We start from the raw sequence: 19,278 nt of genomic DNA, 5'->3' as shown, positions 1-19,278 counted from the left end.
AGTGCCCATTGCAGAAAGAGCTCAAATTCGAAAAACAAAAACGTATTAATGTTCACCCGGCTCACTGAACACCAAAAAACCATGACTTTTGCAGATCTGAAGTTTCCTTGCAGAGATAGCCAATGCTATATCTTGCATTTGTTAGGAAAAACTGCTTAGAGCATGAAAAGTGCCCATTGCAGAAAGAGCTCAAATTCGAAAAACAAACACGTATTCATGTTCCCCCGGCTCACTGAACACCAAAAAACCATGAGTTTTGCAGATCTGAAGTTTCCTTGTGGAGATAGCCCATGTTATATCTTGCATTTGTTAGGAAAAACTGCTTATAGCATGAAAAGTGCCCATTGCAGATAGAGCTCAAATTCGCAAAACAAACACATATTCCTGTTCCCCTGCCTCCCCGAAGACCAAAAAACCATGACTTTTGCAGATCTGAAGTTTCCTTGCGGAGATAGCCCATGCTATATCTTGCATTTGTTAGGAAAAACTGTTTATAGTATGAAAAGTGCCCATTGCAGAAAAAGCTCAAATTCGAAAAACAAACACATATTCCTGTTCCCCTGCCTCCCCGAAGACCAAAAAACCATGACTTTTGCAGATGTGAAGTTTCCTTGCGGAGATAGCCCATGCTATATCTTGCATTTGTTAGGAAAAACTGCTTAGAGCATGAAAAGTGCCCATTGCAGAAAGAGCTCAAATTCGAAAAACAAACACATATTCCTGTTCCCCTGCCTCCCCGAAGACCAAAAACCCATGACTTTTGCAGATCTGAAGTTTCCTTGCGGAGATAGCCCATGCTATATCTTGCATTTGTTAGGAAAAACTGCTTATAGTATGAAAAGTGCCCATTGCAGAAAAAGCTCAAATTCGAAAAACAAACACATATTCCTGTTCCCCTGCCTCCCCGAAGACCAAAAAACCATGACTTTTGCAGATGTGAAGTTTCCTTGCGGAGATAGCCCATGCTATATCTTGCATTTGTTAGGAAAAACTGCTTAGAGCATGAAAAGTGCCCATTGCAGAAAGAGCTCAAATTCGAAAAACAAACACGTATTAATGTTCACCCGGCTCACTGAACACCAAAAAACCATGACTTTTGCAGATCTGAAGTTTCCTTGCAGAGATAGCCAATGCTATATCTTGCATTTGTTAGGAAAAACTGCTTAGAGCATGAAAAGTGCCCATTGCAGAAAGAGCTCAAATTCGAAAAACAAACACGTATTCATGTTCCCCCGGCTCACTGAACACCAAAAAACCATGAGTTTTGCAGATCTGAAGTTTCCTTGTGGAGATAGCCCATGTTATATCTTGCATTTGTTAGGAAAAACTGCTTATAGCATGAAAAGTGCCCATTGCAGATAGAGCTCAAATTCGCAAAACAAACACATATTCCTGTTCCCCTGCCTCCCCGAAGACCAAAAAACCATGACTTTTGCAGATCTGAAGTTTCCTTGCGGAGATAGCCCATGCTATATCTTGCATTTGTTAGGAAAAACTGTTTATAGTATGAAAAGTGCCCATTGCAGAAAAAGCTCAAATTCGAAAAACAAACACATATTCCTGTTCCCCTGCCTCCCCGAAGACCAAAAAACCATGACTTTTGCAGATGTGAAGTTTCCTTGCGGAGATAGCCCATGCTATATCTTGCATTTGTTAGGAAAAACTGCTTAGAGCATGAAAAGTGCCCATTGCAGAAAGAGCTCAAATTCGAAAAACAAACACATATTCCTGTTCCCCTGCCTCCCCGAAGACCAAAAACCCATGACTTTTGCAGATCTGAAGTTTCCTTGCGGAGATAGCCCATGCTATATCTTGCATTTGTTAGGAAAAACTGCTTATAGTATGAAAAGTGCCCATTGCAGAAAAAGCTCAAATTCGAAAAACAAACACATATTCCTGTTCCCCTGCCTCCCCGAAGACCAAAAAACCATGACTTTTGCAGATGTGAAGTTTCCTTGCGGAGATAGCCCATGCTATATCTTGCATTTGTTAGGAAAAACTGCTTAGAGCATGAAAAGTGCCCATTGCAGAAAGAGCTCAAATTCGAAAAACAAACACGTATTAATGTTCACCCGGCTCACTGAACACCAAAAAACCATGACTTTTGCAGATCTGAAGTTTCCTTGCAGAGATAGCCAATGCTATATCTTGCATTTGTTAGGAAAAACTGCTTAGAGCATGAAAAGTGCCCATTGCAGAAAGAGCTCAAATTCGAAAAACAAACACGTATTCATGTTCCCCCGGCTCACTGAACACCAAAAAACCATGAGTTTTGCAGATCTGAAGTTTCCTTGTGGAGATAGCCCATGTTATATCTTGCATTTGTTAGGAAAAACTGCTTATAGCATGAAAAGTGCCCATTGCAGATAGAGCTCAAATTCGCAAAACAAACACATATTCCTGTTCCCCTGCCTCCCCGAAGACCAAAAAACCATGACTTTTGCAGATCTGAAGTTTCCTTGCGGAGATAGCCCATGCTATATCTTGCATTTGTTAGGAAAAACTGCTTATAGCATGAAAAGTGCCCATTGCAGATAGAGCTCAAATTCGCAAAACAAACACATATTCCTGTTCCCTTGCCTCCCCGAAGACCAAAAAACCATGACTTTTGCAGATCTGAAGTTTCCTTGCGGAGATAGCCCATGCTATATCTTGCATTTGTTAGGAAAAACTGCTTATAGTATGAAAAGTGCCCATTGCAGAAAAAGCTCAAATTCGAAAAACAAACACATATTCCTGTTCCCCTGCCTCCCCGAAGACCAAAAAACCATGACTTTTGCAGATGTGAAGTTTCCTTGCGGAGATAGCCCATGCTATATCTTGCATTTGTTAGGAAAAACTGCTTAGAGCATGAAAAGTGCCCATTGCAGAAAGAGCTCAAATTCGAAAAACAAACACGTATTCATGTTCCCTTGTCTCCCCGAAGACCAAAAAACCATGACTTTTGCAGATCTGAAGTTTCCTTGCGGAGATAGCCCATGCTATATCTTGCATTTGTTAGGAAAAACTGCTTATAGTATGAAAAGTGCCCATTGCAGAAAAAGCTCAAATTCGAAAAACAAACACATATTCCTGTTCCCCTGCCTCCCCGAAGACCAAAAAACCATGACTTTTGCAGATGTGAAGTTTCCTTGCGGAGATAGCCCATGCTATATCTTGCATTTGTTAGGAAAAACTGCTTAGAGCATCAAAAGTGCCCATTGCAGAAAGAGCTCAAATTTGAAAAACAAACACGTATTCCTGTTCCCCTGTCTCCCCGAAGACCAAAAAACCATGACTTTTGCAGATCTGAAGTTTCCTTGCGGAGATAGCCCATGCTATATCTTGCATTTGTTAGGAAAAACTGCTTATAGTATGAAAAGTGCCCATTGCAGAAAAAGCTCAAATTCGAAAAACAAACACATATTCCTGTTCCCCTGCCTCCCCGAAGACCAAAAAACCATGACTTTTGCAGATGTGAAGTTTCCTTGCGGAGATAGCCCATGCTATATCTTGCATTTGTTAGGAAAAACTGCTTAGAGCATGAAAAGTGCCCATTGCAGAAAGAGCTCAAATTCGAAAAACAAACACGTATTAATGTTCACCCGGCTCACTGAACACCAAAAAACCATGACTTTTGCAGATCTGAAGTTTCCTTGCAGAGATAGCCAATGCTATATCTTGCATTTGTTAGGAAAAACTGCTTAGAGCATGAAAAGTGCCCATTGCAGAAAGAGCTCAAATTCGAAAAACAAACACGTATTCATGTTCCCCCGGCTCACTGAACACCAAAAAACCATGAGTTTTGCAGATCTGAAGTTTCCTTGTGGAGATAGCCCATGTTATATCTTGCATTTGTTAGGAAAAACTGCTTATAGCATGAAAAGTGCCCATTGCAGATAGAGCTCAAATTCGCAAAACAAACACATATTCCTGTTCCCCTGCCTCCCCGAAGACCAAAAAACCATGACTTTTGCAGATCTGAAGTTTCCTTGCGGAGATAGCCCATGCTATATCTTGCATTTGTTAGGAAAAACTGTTTATAGTATGAAAAGTGCCCATTGCAGAAAAAGCTCAAATTCGAAAAACAAACACATATTCCTGTTCCCCTGCCTCCCCGAAGACCAAAAAACCATGACTTTTGCAGATGTGAAGTTTCCTTGCGGAGATAGCCCATGCTATATCTTGCATTTGTTAGGAAAAACTGCTTAGAGCATGAAAAGTGCCCATTGCAGAAAGAGCTCAAATTCGAAAAACAAACACATATTCCTGTTCCCCTGCCTCCCCGAAGACCAAAAACCCATGACTTTTGCAGATCTGAAGTTTCCTTGCGGAGATAGCCCATGCTATATCTTGCATTTGTTAGGAAAAACTGCTTATAGTATGAAAAGTGCCCATTGCAGAAAAAGCTCAAATTCGAAAAACAAACACATATTCCTGTTCCCCTGCCTCCCCGAAGATCAAAAAACCATGACTTTTGCAGATCTGAAGTTTCCTTGTGGAGATAGCCCATGTTATATCTTGCATTTGTTAGGAAAAACTGCTTATAGCATGAAAAGTGCCCATTGCAGATAGAGCTCAAATTCGCAAAACAAACACATATTCATGTTCCCCTGTCTCCCCGAAGACGAAAAAACCATGACTTTTGCAGATCTGAAGTTTCCTTGCGGAGATAGCCCATGCTATATCTTGCATTTGTTAGGAAAAACTGCTTATAGTATGAAAAGTGCCCATTGCAGAAAGAGCTCAAATTCGAAAAACAAACACATATTCCTGTTCCCCTGCCTCCCCGAAGACCAAAAAACCATGACTTTTGCAGATCTGAAGTTTCCTTGCGGAGATAGCCCATGCTATATCTTGCATTTGTTAGGAAAAACTGCTTAGAGCATGAAAAGTGCCCATTGCAGAAAGAGCTCAAATTCGAAAAACAAACACGTATGAATGTTCACCCGGCTCACTGAACACCAAAAAACCATGACTTTTGCAGATCTGAAGTTTCCTTGCAGAGATAGCCAATGCTATATCTTGCATTTGTTAGGAAAAACTGCTTAGAGCATGAAAAGTGCCCATTGCAGAAAGAGCTCAAATTCGAAAAACAAACACGTATTCATGTTCCCCCGGCTCACTGAACACCAAAAAACCATGACTTTTGCAGATCTGAAGTTTCCTTGCGGAGATAGCCCATGCTATATCTTGCATTTGTTAGGAAAAACTGCTTAGAGCATGAAAAGTGCCCATTGCAGAAAGAGCTCAAATTCGAAAAACAAACACATATTCCTGTTCCCCTGCCTCCCCGAAGACCAAAAACCCATGACTTTTGCAGATCTGAAGTTTCCTTGCGGAGATAGCCCATGCTATATCTTGTATTTGTTAGGAAAAACTGCTTATAGTATGAAAAGTGCCCATTGCAGAAAAAGCTCAAATTCGAAAAACAAACACATATTCCTGTTCCCCTGCCTCCCCGAAGATCAAAAAACCATGACTTTTGCAGATCTGAAGTTTCCTTGCAGAGATAGCCCATGCTATATCTTGCATTTGTTAGGAAAAACTGCTTAGAGCATGAAAAGTGCCCATTGCAGAAAGAGCTCAAATTCGAAAAACAAACACGTATTCATGTTCCCCCGGCTCACTGAACACCAAAAAACCATGAGTTTTGCAGATCTGAAGTTTCCTTGTGGAGATAGCCCATGTTATATCTTGCATTTGTTAGGAAAAACTGCTTATAGCATGAAAAGTGCCCATTGCAGATAGAGCTCAAATTCGCAAAACAAACACATATTCCTGTTCCCCTGCCTCCCCGAAGACCAAAAAACCATGACTTTTGCAGATCTGAAGTTTCCTTGCGGAGATAGCCCATGTTATATCTTGCATTTGTTAGGAAAAACTGCTTAGAGCATGAAAAGTGCCCTTTGCAGAAAGAGCTCAAATTCGAAAAACAAACACGTATTCATGTTCCCCCGGCTCACTGAACACCAAAAAACCATGACTTTTGCAGATCTGAAGTTTCCTTGCGGAGATAGCCCATGCTATATCTTGCATTTGTTAGGAAAAACTGCTTATAGCATGAAAAGTGCCCATTGCAGATAGAGCTCAAATTCGCAAAACAAACACATATTCCTGTTCCCCTGCCTCCCCGAAGACCAAAAAACCATGACTTTTGCAGATCTGAAGTTTCCTTGCGGAGATAGCCCATGCTATATCTTGCATTTGTTAGGAAAAACTGCTTATAGTATGAAAAGTGCCCATTGCAGAAAAAGCTCAAATTCGAAAAACAAACACATATTCCTGTTCCCCTGCCTCCCCGAAGACCAAAAAACCATGACTTTTGCAGATGTGAAGTTTCCTTGCGGAGATAGCCCATGCTATATCTTGCATTTGTTAGGAAAAACTGCTTAGAGCATGAAAAGTGCCCATTGCAGAAAGAGCTCAAATTCGAAAAACAAACACGTATTAATGTTCACCCGGCTCACTGAACACCAAAAAACCATGACTTTTGCAGATCTGAAGTTTCCTTGCGGAGATAGCCCATGCTATATCTTGCATTTGTTAGGAAAAACTGCTTAGAGCATGAAAAGTGCCCATTGCAGAAAGAGCTCAAATTCGAAAAACAAACACGTATTCATGTTCCCCCGGCTCACTGAACACCAAAAAACCATGAGTTTTGCAGATCTGAAGTTTCCTTGTGGAGATAGCCCATGTTATATCTTGCATTTGTTAGGAAAAACTGCTTATAGCATGAAAAGTGCCCATTGCAGATAGAGCTCAAATTCGCAAAACAAACACATATTCCTGTTCCCCTGCCTCCCCGAAGACCAAAAAACCATGACTTTTGCAGATCTGAAGTTTCCTTGCGGAGATAGCCCATGCTATATCTTGCATTTGTTAGGAAAAACTGCTTATAGTATGAAAAGTGCCCATTGCAGAAAAAGCTCAAATTCGAAAAACAAACACATATTCCTGTTCCCCTGCCTCCCCGAAGACCAAAAAACCATGACTTTTGCAGATGTGAAGTTTCCTTGCGGAGATAGCCCATGCTATATCTTGCATTTGTTAGGAAAAACTGCTTAGAGCATGAAAAGTGCCCATTGCAGAAAGAGCTCAAATTCGAAAAACAAACACGTATTCATGTTCCCCTGTCTCCCCGAAGACCAAAAAACCATGACCTTTGCAGATCTGAAGTTTCCTTGCGGAGATAGCCCATGCTATATCTTGCATTTGTTAGGAAAAACTGCTTAGAGCATGAAAAGTGCCCATTGCAGAAAGAGCTCAAATTCGAAAAACAAACACGTATTAATGTTCACCCGGCTCACTGAACACCAAAAAACCATGACTTTTGCAGATCTGAAGTTTCCTTGCAGAGATAGCCAATGCTATATCTTGCATTTGTTAGGAAAAACTGCTTAGAGCATGAAAAGTGCCCATTGCAGAAAGAGCTCAAATTCGAAAAACAAACACGTATTCATGTTCCCCCGGCTCACTGAACACCAAAAAACCATGACTTTTGCAGATCTGAAGTTTCCTTGCGGAGATAGCCCATGCTATATCTTGCATTTGTTAGGAAAAACTGCTTAGAGCATGAAAAGTGCCCATTGCAGAAAGAGCTCAAATTCGAAAAACAAACACATATTCCTGTTCCCCTGCCTCCCCGAAGACCAAAAACCCATGACTTTTGCAGATCTGAAGTTTCCTTGCGGAGATAGCCCATGCTATATCTTGTATTTGTTAGGAAAAACTGCTTATAGTATGAAAAGTGCCCATTGCAGAAAAAGCTCAAATTCGAAAAACAAACACATATTCCTGTTCCCCTGCCTCCCCGAAGATCAAAAAACCATGACTTTTGCAGATCTGAAGTTTCCTTGCAGAGATAGCCCATGCTATATCTTGCATTTGTTAGGAAAAACTGCTTAGAGCATGAAAAGTGCCCATTGCAGAAAGAGCTCAAATTCGAAAAACAAACACGTATTCATGTTCCCCCGGCTCACTGAACACCAAAAAACCATGAGTTTTGCAGATCTGAAGTTTCCTTGTGGAGATAGCCCATGTTATATCTTGCATTTGTTAGGAAAAACTGCTTATAGCATGAAAAGTGCCCATTGCAGATAGAGCTCAAATTCGCAAAACAAACACATATTCCTGTTCCCCTGCCTCCCCGAAGACCAAAAAACCATGACTTTTGCAGATCTGAAGTTTCCTTGCGGAGATAGCCCATGTTATATCTTGCATTTGTTAGGAAAAACTGCTTAGAGCATGAAAAGTGCCCTTTGCAGAAAGAGCTCAAATTCGAAAAACAAACACGTATTCATGTTCCCCCGGCTCACTGAACACCAAAAAACCATGGGTTTTGCAGATCTGAAGTTTCCTTGCGGAGATAGCCCATGCTATATCTTGCATTTGTTAGGAAAAACTGCTTATAGCATGAAAAGTGCCCATTGCAGATAGAGCTCAAATTCGCAAAACAAACACATATTCCTGTTCCCCTGCCTCCCCGAAGACCAAAAAACCATGACTTTTGCAGATCTGAAGTTTCCTTGCGGAGATAGCCCATGCTATATCTTGCATTTGTTAGGAAAAACTGCTTATAGTATGAAAAGTGCCCATTGCAGAAAAAGCTCAAATTCGAAAAACAAACACATATTCCTGTTCCCCTGCCTCCCCGAAGACCAAAAAACCATGACTTTTGCAGATGTGAAGTTTCCTTGCGGAGATAGCCCATGCTATATCTTGCATTTGTTAGGAAAAACTGCTTAGAGCATGAAAAGTGCCCATTGCAGAAAGAGCTCAAATTCGAAAAACAAACACGTATTAATGTTCACCCGGCTCACTGAACACCAAAAAACCATGACTTTTGCAGATCTGAAGTTTCCTTGCGGAGATAGCCCATGCTATATCTTGCATTTGTTAGGAAAAACTGCTTAGAGCATGAAAAGTGCCCATTGCAGAAAGAGCTCAAATTCGAAAAACAAACACGTATTCATGTTCCCCCGGCTCACTGAACACCAAAAAACCATGAGTTTTGCAGATCTGAAGTTTCCTTGTGGAGATAGCCCATGTTATATCTTGCATTTGTTAGGAAAAACTGCTTATAGCATGAAAAGTGCCTATTGCAGATAGAGCTCGAATTCGCAAAACAAACACATATTCCTGTTCCCCTGCCTCCCCGAAGACCAAAAAACCATGACTTTTGCAGATCTGAACTTTCCTTGCGGAGATAGCCCATGCTATATCTTGCATTTGTTAGGAAAAACTGCTTATAGTATGAAAAGTGCCCATTGCAGAAAAAGCTCAAATTCGAAAAACAAACACATATTCCTGTTCCCCTGCCTCCCCGAAGACCAAAAAACCATGACTTTTGCAGATGTGAAGTTTCCTTGCGGAGATAGCCCATGCTATATCTTGCATTTGTTAGGAAAAACTGCTTAGAGCATGAAAAGTGCCCATTGCAGAAAGAGCTCAAATTCGAAAAACAAACACGTATTCATGTTCCCCTGTCTCCCCGAAGACCAAAAAACCATGACTTTTGCAGATCTGAAGTTTCCTTGCGGAGATAGCCCATGCTATATCTTGCATTTGTTAGGAAAAACTGCTTATAGCATGAAAAGTGCCCATTGCAGATAGAGCTCAAATTCGCAAAACAAACACATATTCCTGTTCCCCTGCCTCCCCGAAGACCAAAAAACCATGAGTTTTGCAGATCTGAAGTTTCCTTGCGGAGATAGCCCATGCTATATCTTGCATTTGTTAGGAAAAACTGCTTATAGCATGAAAAGTGCCCATTGCAGATAGAGCTCAAATTCGCAAAACAAACACATATTCCTGTTCCCCTGCCTCCCCGAAGACCAAAAACCCATGACTTTTGCAGATCTGAAGTTTCCTTGCGGAGATAGCCCATGCTATATCTTGCATTTGTTAGGAAAAACTGCTTATAGTATGAAAAGTGCCCATTGCAGAAAAAGCTCAAATTCGAAAAACAAACACATATTCCTGTTCCCCTGCCTCCCCGAAGACCAAAAAACCATGACTTTTGCAGATGTGAAGTTTCCTTGCGGAGATAGCCCATGCTATATCTTGCATTTGTTAGGAAAAACTGCTTAGAGCATGAAAAGTGCCCATTGCAGAAAGAGCTCAAATTCGAAAAACAAACACGTATTAATGTTCACCCGGCTCACTGAACACCAAAAAACCATGACTTTTGCAGATCTGAAGTTTCCTTGCAGAGATAGCCAATGCTATATCTTGCATTTGTTAGGAAAAACTGCTTAGAGCATGAAAAGTGCCCATTGCAGAAAGAGCTCAAATTCGAAAAACAAACACGTATTCATGTTCCCCCGGCTCACTGAACACCAAAAAACCATGAGTTTTGCAGATCTGAAGTTTCCTTGTGGAGATAGCCCATGTTATATCTTGCATTTGTTAGGAAAAACTGCTTATAGCATGAAAAGTGCCCATTGCAGATAGAGCTCAAATTCGCAAAACAAACACATATTCCTGTTCCCCTGCCTCCCCGAAGACCAAAAAACCATGACTTTTGCAGATCTGAAGTTTCCTTGCGGAGATAGCCCATGCTATATCTTGCATTTGTTAGGAAAAACTGCTTATAGTATGAAAAGTGCCCATTGCAGAAAAAGCTCAAATTCGAAAAACAAACACATATTCCTGTTCCCCTGCCTCCCCGAAGACCAAAAAACCATGACTTTTGCAGATGTGAAGTTTCCTTGCGGAGATAGCCCATGCTATATCTTGCATTTGTTAGGAAAAACTGCTTAGAGCATGAAAAGTGCCCATTGCAGAAAGAGCTCAAATTCGAAAAACAAACACATATTCCTGTTCCCCTGCCTCCCCGAAGACCAAAAACCCATGACTTTTGCAGATCTGAAGTTTCCTTGCGGAGATAGCCCATGCTATATCTTGCATTTGTTAGGAAAAACTGCTTATAGTACGAAAAGTGCCCATTGCAGAAAAAGCTCAAATTCGAAAAACAAACACATATTCCTGTTCCCCTGCCTCCCCGAAGATCAAAAAACCATGACTTTTGCAGATCTGAAGTTTCCTTGCAGAGATAGCCCATGCTATATCTTGCATTTGTTAGGAAAAACTGCTTAGAGCATGAAAAGTGCCCATTGCAGAAAGAGCTCAAATTCGAAAAACAAACACGTATTCATGTTCCCCCGGCTCACTGAACAACAAAAAACCATGAGTTTTGCAGATCTGAAGTTTCCTTGTGGAGATAGCCCATGTTATATCTTGCATTTGTTAGGAAAAACTGCTTATAGCATGAAAAGTGCCCATTGCAGATAGAGCTCAAATTCGCAAAACAAACACATATTCATGTTCCCCTGTCTCCCCGAAGACGAAAAAACCATGACTTTTGCAGATCTGAAGTTTCCTTGCGGAGATAGCCCATGCTATATCTTGCATTTGTTAGGAAAAACTGCTTATAGCATGAAAAGTGCCCATTGCAGATAGAGCTCAAATTCGCAAAACAAACACATATTCCTGTTCCCCTGCCTCCCCGAAGACCAAAAACCCATGACTTTTGCAGATCTGAAGTTTCCTTGCGGAGATAGCCCATGCTATATCTTGCATTTGTTAGGAAAAACTGCTTATAGTATGAAAAGTGCCCATTGCAGAAAAAGCTCAAATTCGAAAAACAAACACATATTCCTGTTCCCCTGCCTCCCCGAAGATCAAAAAACCATGACTTTTGCAGATCTGAAGTTTCCTTGCAGAGATAGCCCATGCTATATCTTGCATTTGTTAGGAAAAACTGCTTAGAGCATGAAAAGTGCCCATTGCAGAAAGAGCTCAAATTCGAAAAACAAACACGTATTCATGTTCCCCCGGCTCACTGAACACCAAAAAACCATGAGTTTTGCAGATCTGAAGTTTCCTTGTGGAGATAGCCCATGTTATATCTTGCATTTGTTAGGAAAAACTGCTTATAGCATGAAAAGTGCCCATTGCAGATAGAGCTCAAATTCGCAAAACAAACACATATTCCTGTTCCCCTGCCTCCCCGAAGACCAAAAAACCATGACTTTTGCAGATCTGAAGTTTCCTTGCGGAGATAGCCCATGTTATATCTTGCATTTGTTAGGAAAAACTGCTTAGAGCATGAAAAGTGCCCTTTGCAGAAAGAGCTCAAATTCGAAAAACAAACACGTATTCATGTTCCCCCGGCTCACTGAACACCAAAAAACCATGGGTTTTGCAGATCTGAAGTTTCCTTGCGGAGATAGCGCATGATATATCTTGCATTTGTTAGGAAAAACTGCTTATAGTATGAAAAGTGCCCATTTCACAAAGAGCTCAAATTCAAAAAACAAACACATATTCATGTTCCCCTGCCTCCCCGAAGACCAAAAAACCATGACTTTTGCAGATCTGAAGTTTCCTTGCGGAGATAGCCCATGCTATATCTTGCATTTGTTAGGAAAAACTGCTTATAGCATGAAAAGTGCCCATTGCAGATAGAGCTCAAATTCGCAAAACAAACACATATTCCTGTTCCCCTGCCTCCCTGAAGACCAAAAAACCATGACTTTTGCAGATCTGAAGTTTCCTTGCGGAGATAGCCCATGCTATATCTTGCATTTGTTAGGAAAAACTGCTTATAGTATGAAAAGTGCCCATTGCAGAAAAAGCTCAAATTCGAAAAACAAACACATATTCCTGTTCCCCTGCCTCCCCGAAGACCAAAAAACCATGACTTTTGCAGATCTGAAGTTTCCTTGCGGAGATAGCCCATGCTATATCTTGCATTTGTTAGGAAAAACTGCTTAGAGCATGAAAAGTGCCCATTGCAGAAAGAGCTCAAATTCGAAAAACAAACACGTATTCATGTTCCCCTGTCTCCCCGAAGACCAAAAAACCATGACTTTTGCAGATCTGAAGTTTCCTTGCGGAGATAGCCCATGTTATATCTTGCATTTGTTAGGAAAAACTGCTTATAGCATGAAAAGTGCCCATTGCAGATAGAGCTCAAATTCGCAAAACAAACACATATTCATGTTCCCCTGTCTTCCCGAAGACGAAAAAACCATGACTTTTGCAGATCTGAAGTTTCCTTGCGGAGATAGCCCATGCTATATCTTGCATTTGTTAGGAAAAACTGCTTATAGCATGAAAAGTGCCCATTGCAGATAGAGCTCAAATTCGAAAAACAAACACATATTCCTGTTCCCCTGCCTCCCCGAAGACCAAAAACCCATGACTTTTGCAGATCTGAAGTTTCCTTGCGGAGATAGCCCATGCTATATCTTGCATTTGTTAGGAAAAACTGCTTATAGTATGAAAAGTGCCCATTGCAGAAAAAGCTCAAATTCGAAAAACAAACACGTATTCATGTTCCCCCGGCTCACTGAACACCAAAAAACCATGAGTTTTGCAGATCTGAAGTTTCCTTGCAGAGATAGCCCATGTTATATCTTGCATTTGTTAGGAAAAACTGCTTATAGCATGAAAAGTGCCCATTGCAGATAGAGCTCAAATTCGCAAAACAAACACATATTCCTGTTCCCCTGCCTCCCCGAAGACCAAAAAACCATGACTTTTGCAGATCTGAAGTTTCCTTGCGGAGATAGCCCATGTTATATCTAGCATTTGTTAGGAAAAACTGCTTAGAGCATGAAAAGTGCCCTTTGCAGAAAGAGCTCAAATTCGAAAAACAAACACGTATTCATGTTCCCCTGTCTCCCCGAAGACCAAAAAACCATGACTTTTGCAGATCTGAAGTTTCCTTGCGGAGATAGCCCATGCTATATCTTGCATTTGTTAGGAAAAACTGCTTATAGCATGAAAAGTGCCCATTGCAGATAGAGCTCAAATTCGCAAAACAAACACATATTCCTGTTCCCCTGCCTCCCCGAAGACAAAAAAACCATGACTTTTGCAGATCTGAAGTTTCCTTGCGGAGATAGCCCATGCTATATCTTGCATTTGTTAGGAAAAACTGCTTATAGCATGAAAAGTGCCCATTGCAGATAGAGCTCAAATTCGCAAAACAAACACATATTCCTGTTCCCCTGCCTCCCCGAAGACCAAAAACCCATGACTTTTGCAGATCTGAAGTTTCCTTGCGGAGATAGCCCATGCTATATCTTGCATTTGTTAGGAAAAACTGCTTATAGTATGAAAAGTGCCCATTGCAGAAAGAGCTCAAATTCGAAAAACAGACACATATTCCTGTTCCCCTGCCTCCCCGAAGATCAAAAAACCATGACTTTTGCAGATCTGAAGTTTCCTTGCAGAGATAGCCCATGCTATATCTTGCATTTGTTAGGAAAAACTGCTTAGAGCATGAAAAGTGCCCATTGCAGAAAGAGCTCAAATTCGAAAAACAAACACGTATTCATGTTCCCCCGGCTCACTGAACACCAAAAAACCATGAGTTTTGCAGATCTGAAGTTTCCTTTTGGAGATAGCCCATGTTATATCTTGCATTTGTTAGGAAAAACTGCTTATAGCATGAAAAGTGCCCATTGCAGATAGAGCTCAAATTCGCAAAACAAACACATATTCCTGTTCCCCTGCCTCCCCGAAGACCAAAAAACCATGACTTTTGCAGATCTGAAGTTTCCTTGCGGAGATAGCCCATGTTATATCTTGCATTTGTTAGGAAAAACTGCTTAGAGCATGAAAAGTGCCCATTGCAGAAAGAGCTCAAATTCGAAAAACAAACACGTATTCATGTTCCCCCGGCTCACTGAACACCAAAAAACCATGAGTTTTGCAGATCTGAAGTTTCCTTTTGGAGATAGCCCATGTTATATCTTGCATTTGTTAGGAAAAACTGCTTATAGCATGAAAAGTGCCCATTGCAGATAGAGCTCAAATTCGCAAAACAAACACATATTCCTGTTCCCCTGCCTCCCCGAAGACCAAAAAACCATGACTTTTGCAGATCTGAAGTTTCCTTGCGGAGATAGCCCATGTTATATCTTGCATTTGTTAGGAAAAACTGCTTAGAGCATGAAAAGTGCCCTTTGCAGAAAGAGCTCAAATTCGAAAAACAAACACGTATTGATGTTCCCCCGGCTCACTGAACACCAAAAAACCATGAGTTTTGCAGATGTGAAGTTTCCTTGCGGAGATAGCCCATGATATATCTTGCATTTGTTAGGAAAAACTGCTTATAGTATGAAAAGTGCCCATTTCACAAAGAGCTCAAATTCAAAAAACAAACACATATTCATGTTCCCCTGCCTCCCCGAAGACCAAAAAACCATGACTTTTGCAGATCTGAAGTTTCCTTGCGGAGATAGCCCATGCTATATCTTGCATTTGTTAGGAAAAACTGCTTATAGCATGAAAAGTGCCCATTGCAGATAGAGCTCAAATTCGCAAAACAAACACATATTCCTGTTCCCCTGCCTCCCCGAAGACCAAAAAACCATGACTTTTGCAGATCTGAAGTTTCCTTGCGGAGATAGCCCATGCTATATCTTGCATTTGTTAGGAAAAACTGCTTAGAGCATGAAAAGTGCCCATTGCAGAAAGAGCTCAAATTCGAAAAACAAACACGTATTCATGTTCCCCTGTCTCCCCGAAGACCAAAAAACCATGACTTTTGCAGATCTGAAGTTTCCTTGCGGAGATAGCCCATGCTATATCTTGCATTTGTTAGGAAAAACTGCTTATAGCATGAAAAGTGCCCATTGCAGATAGAGCTCAAATTCGCAAAACAAACACATATTCCTGTTCCCCTGCCTCCCCGAAGACCAAAAAACCATGACTTTTGCAGATCTGAAGGTTCCTTGCGGAGATAGCCCATGCTATATCTTGCATTTGTTAGGAAAAACTGCTTATAGCATGAAAAGTGCCCATTGCAGAAAAAGCTCAAATTCGAAAAACAAACACATATTCCTGTTCCCCTGCCTCCCCGAAGATCAAAAAACCATGACTTTTGCAGATCTGAAGTTTCCTTGCAGAGATAGCCCATGCTATATCTTGCATTTGTTAGGAAAAACTGCTTAGAGCATGAAAAGTACCCATTGCAGAAAGAGCTCAAATTCGAAAAACAAACACGTATTCATGTTCCCCCGGCTCACTGAACACCAAAAAACCATGAGTTTTGCAGATCTGAAGTTTCCTTGTGGAGATAGCCCATGTTATATCTTGCATTTGTTAGGAAAAACTGCTTATAGCATGAAAAGTGCCCATTGCAGATAGAGCTCAAATTCGCAAAAAAAACACATATTCATGTTCCCCTGTCTCCCCGAAGACGAAAAAACCATGACTTTTGCAGATCTGAAGTTTCCTTGCGGAGATAGCCCATGCTATATCTTGCATTTGTTAGGAAAAACTGCTTATAGCATGAAAAGTGCCCATTGCAGATAGAGCTCAAATTCGCAAAACAAACACGTATTCATGTTCCCCCGGCTCACTGAACACCAAAAAACCATGACTTTTGCAGATCTGAAGTTTCCTTGCGGAGATAGCCCATGTTATATCTTGCATTTGTTAGGAAAAACTGCTTATAGTATGAAAAGTGCCCATTGCAGAAAGAGCTCAAATTCGAAAAACAGACACATATTCCTGTTCCCCTGCCTCCCCGAAGATCAAAAAACCATGACTTTTGCAGATCTGAAGTTTCCTTGCAGAGATAGCCCATGCTATATCTTGCATTTGTTAGGAAAAACTGCTTAGAGCATGAAAAGTGCCCATTGCAGAAAGAGCTCAAATTCGAAAAACAAACACGTATTCATGTTCCCCCGGCTCACTGAACACCAAAAAACCATGAGTTTTGCAGATCTGAAGTTTCCTTGTGGAGATAGCCCATGTTATATCTTGCATTTGTTAGGAAAAACTGCTTATAGCATGAAAAGTGCCCATTGCAGATAGAGCTCAAATTCGCAAAACAAACACATATTCATGTTCCCCTGTCTCCCCGAAGACCAAAAAACCATGACTTTTGCAGATCTGAAGTTTCCTTGCGGAGATAGCCCATGCTATATCTTGCATTTGTTAGGAAAAACTGCTTATAGCATGAAAAGTGCCCATTGCAGATAGAGCTCAAATTCGCAAAACAAACACATATTCCTGTTCCCTTGCCTCCCCGAAGACCAAAAAACCATGACTTTTGCAGATCTGAAGTTTCCTTGCGGAGATAGCCCATGCTATATCTTGCATTTGTTAGGAAAAACTGCTTATAGTATGAAAAGTGCCCATTGCAGAAAAAGCTCAAATTCGAAAAACAAACACATATTCCTGTTCCCCTGCCTCCCCGAAGACCAAAAAACCATGACTTTTGCAGATGTGAAGTTTCCTTGCGGAGATAGCCCATGCTATATCTTGCATTTGTTAGGAAAAACTGCTTAGAGCATGAAAAGTGCCCATTGCAGAAAGAGCTCAAATTCGAAAAACAAACACGTATTCATGTTCCCTTGTCTCCCCGAAGACCAAAAAACCATGACTTTTGCAGATCTGAAGTTTCCTTGCGGAGATAGCCCATGCTATATCTTGCATTTGTTAGGAAAAACTGCTTATAGCATGAAAAGTGCCCATTGCACATAGAGCTCAAATTCGCAAAACAAACACATATTCCTGTTCCCCTGCCTCCCCGAAGACCAAAAAACCATGACTTTTGCAGATCTGAAGTTTCCTTGCGGAGATAGCCCATGCTATATCTTGCATTTGTTAGGAAAAACTGCTTATAGTATGAAAAGTGGCCATTGCAGAAAAAGCTCAAATTCGAAAAACAAACACATATTCCTGTTCCCCTGCCTCCCCGAAGACCAAAAAACCATGACTTTTGCAGATGTGAAGTTTCCTTGCGGAGATAGCCCATGCTATATCTTGCATTTGTTAGGAAAAACTGCTTAGAGCATCAAAAGTGCCCATTGCAGAAAGAGCTCAAATTTGAAATACAAACACGTATTCATGTTCCCTTGTCTCCCCGAAGACCAAAAAACCATGACTTTTGCAGATCTGAAGTTTCCTTGCGGAGATAGCCCATGTTATATCTTGCATTTGTTAGGAAAAACTGCTTAGAGCATGAAAAGTGCCCATTGCAGATAGAGCTCAAATTCGCAAAACAAACACGTATTCATGTTCCCCCGGCTCACTGAACACCAAAAAACCATGAGTTTTGCAGATCTGAAGTTTCCTTGCGGAGATAGCCCATGCTATATCTTGCATTTGTTAGGAAAAACTGCTTATAGCATGAAAAGTGCCCATTGCAGATAGAGCTCAAATTCGCAAAACAAACACATATTCCTGTTCCCCTGCCTCCCCGAAGACCAAAAAACCATGACTTTTGCAGATCTGAAGTTTCCTTGCGGAGATAGCCCATGCTATATCTTGCATTTGTTAGGAAAAACTGCTTATAGTATGAAAAGTGCCCATTGCAGAAAAAGCTCAAATTCGAAAAAAAAACACATATTCCTGTTCCCCTGCCTCCCCGAAGACCAAAAAACCATGACTTTTGCAGATGTGAAGTTTCCTTGCGGAGATAGCCCATGCTATATCTTGCATTTGTTAGGAAAAACTGCTTAGAGCATGAAAAGTGCCCATTGCAGAAAGAGCTCAAATTCGAAAAACAAACACGTATTCATGTTCCCCTGTCTCCCCGAAGACCAAAAAACCATGACTTTTGCAGATCTGAAGTTTCCTTGCGGAGATAGCCCATGCTATATCTTGCATTTGTTAGGAAAAACTGCTTATAGCATGAAAAGTGCCCATTGGAGATAGAGCTCAAATTCGCAAAACAAACACATATTCCTGTTCCCCTGCCTCCCCGAAGACCAAAAAACCATGACTTTTGCAGATCTGAAGTTTCCTTGCGGAGATAGCCCATGCTATATCTTGCATTTGTTAGGAAAAACTGCTTATAGCATGAAAAGTGCCCATTGCAGATAGAGCTCAAATTCGCAAAACAAACACATATTCCTGTTCCCCTGCCTCCCCGAAGACCAAAAAACCATGACTTTTGCAGATCTGAAGTTTCCTTGCGGAGATAGCCCATGCTATATCTTGCATTTGTTAGGAAAAACTGCTTATAGTATGAAAAGTGCCCATTGCAGAAAAAGCTCAAATTCGAAAAACAAACACATATTCCTGTTCCCCTGCCTCCCCGAAGACCAAAAAACCATGACTTTTGCAGATGTGAAGTTTCCTTGCGGAGATAGCCCATGCTATATCTTGCATTTGTTAGGAAAAACTGCTTAGAGCATGAAAAGTGCCCATTGCAGAAAGAGCTCAAATTCGAAAAACAAACACGTATTCATGTTCCCCCGGCTCATTGAACACCAAAAAACCATGACTTTTGCAGATCTGAAGTTTCCTTGCGGAGATAGCCCATGA

This window comes from Vipera berus (genome assembly GCF_964194415.1).
Source record: "Vipera berus genome assembly, contig: HAP1_SCAFFOLD_27, whole genome shotgun sequence".
NCBI classification, from domain to species: Eukaryota; Metazoa; Chordata; class Lepidosauria; order Squamata; family Viperidae; genus Vipera; species Vipera berus.
This window is presented reverse-complemented; position numbering follows the sequence as displayed.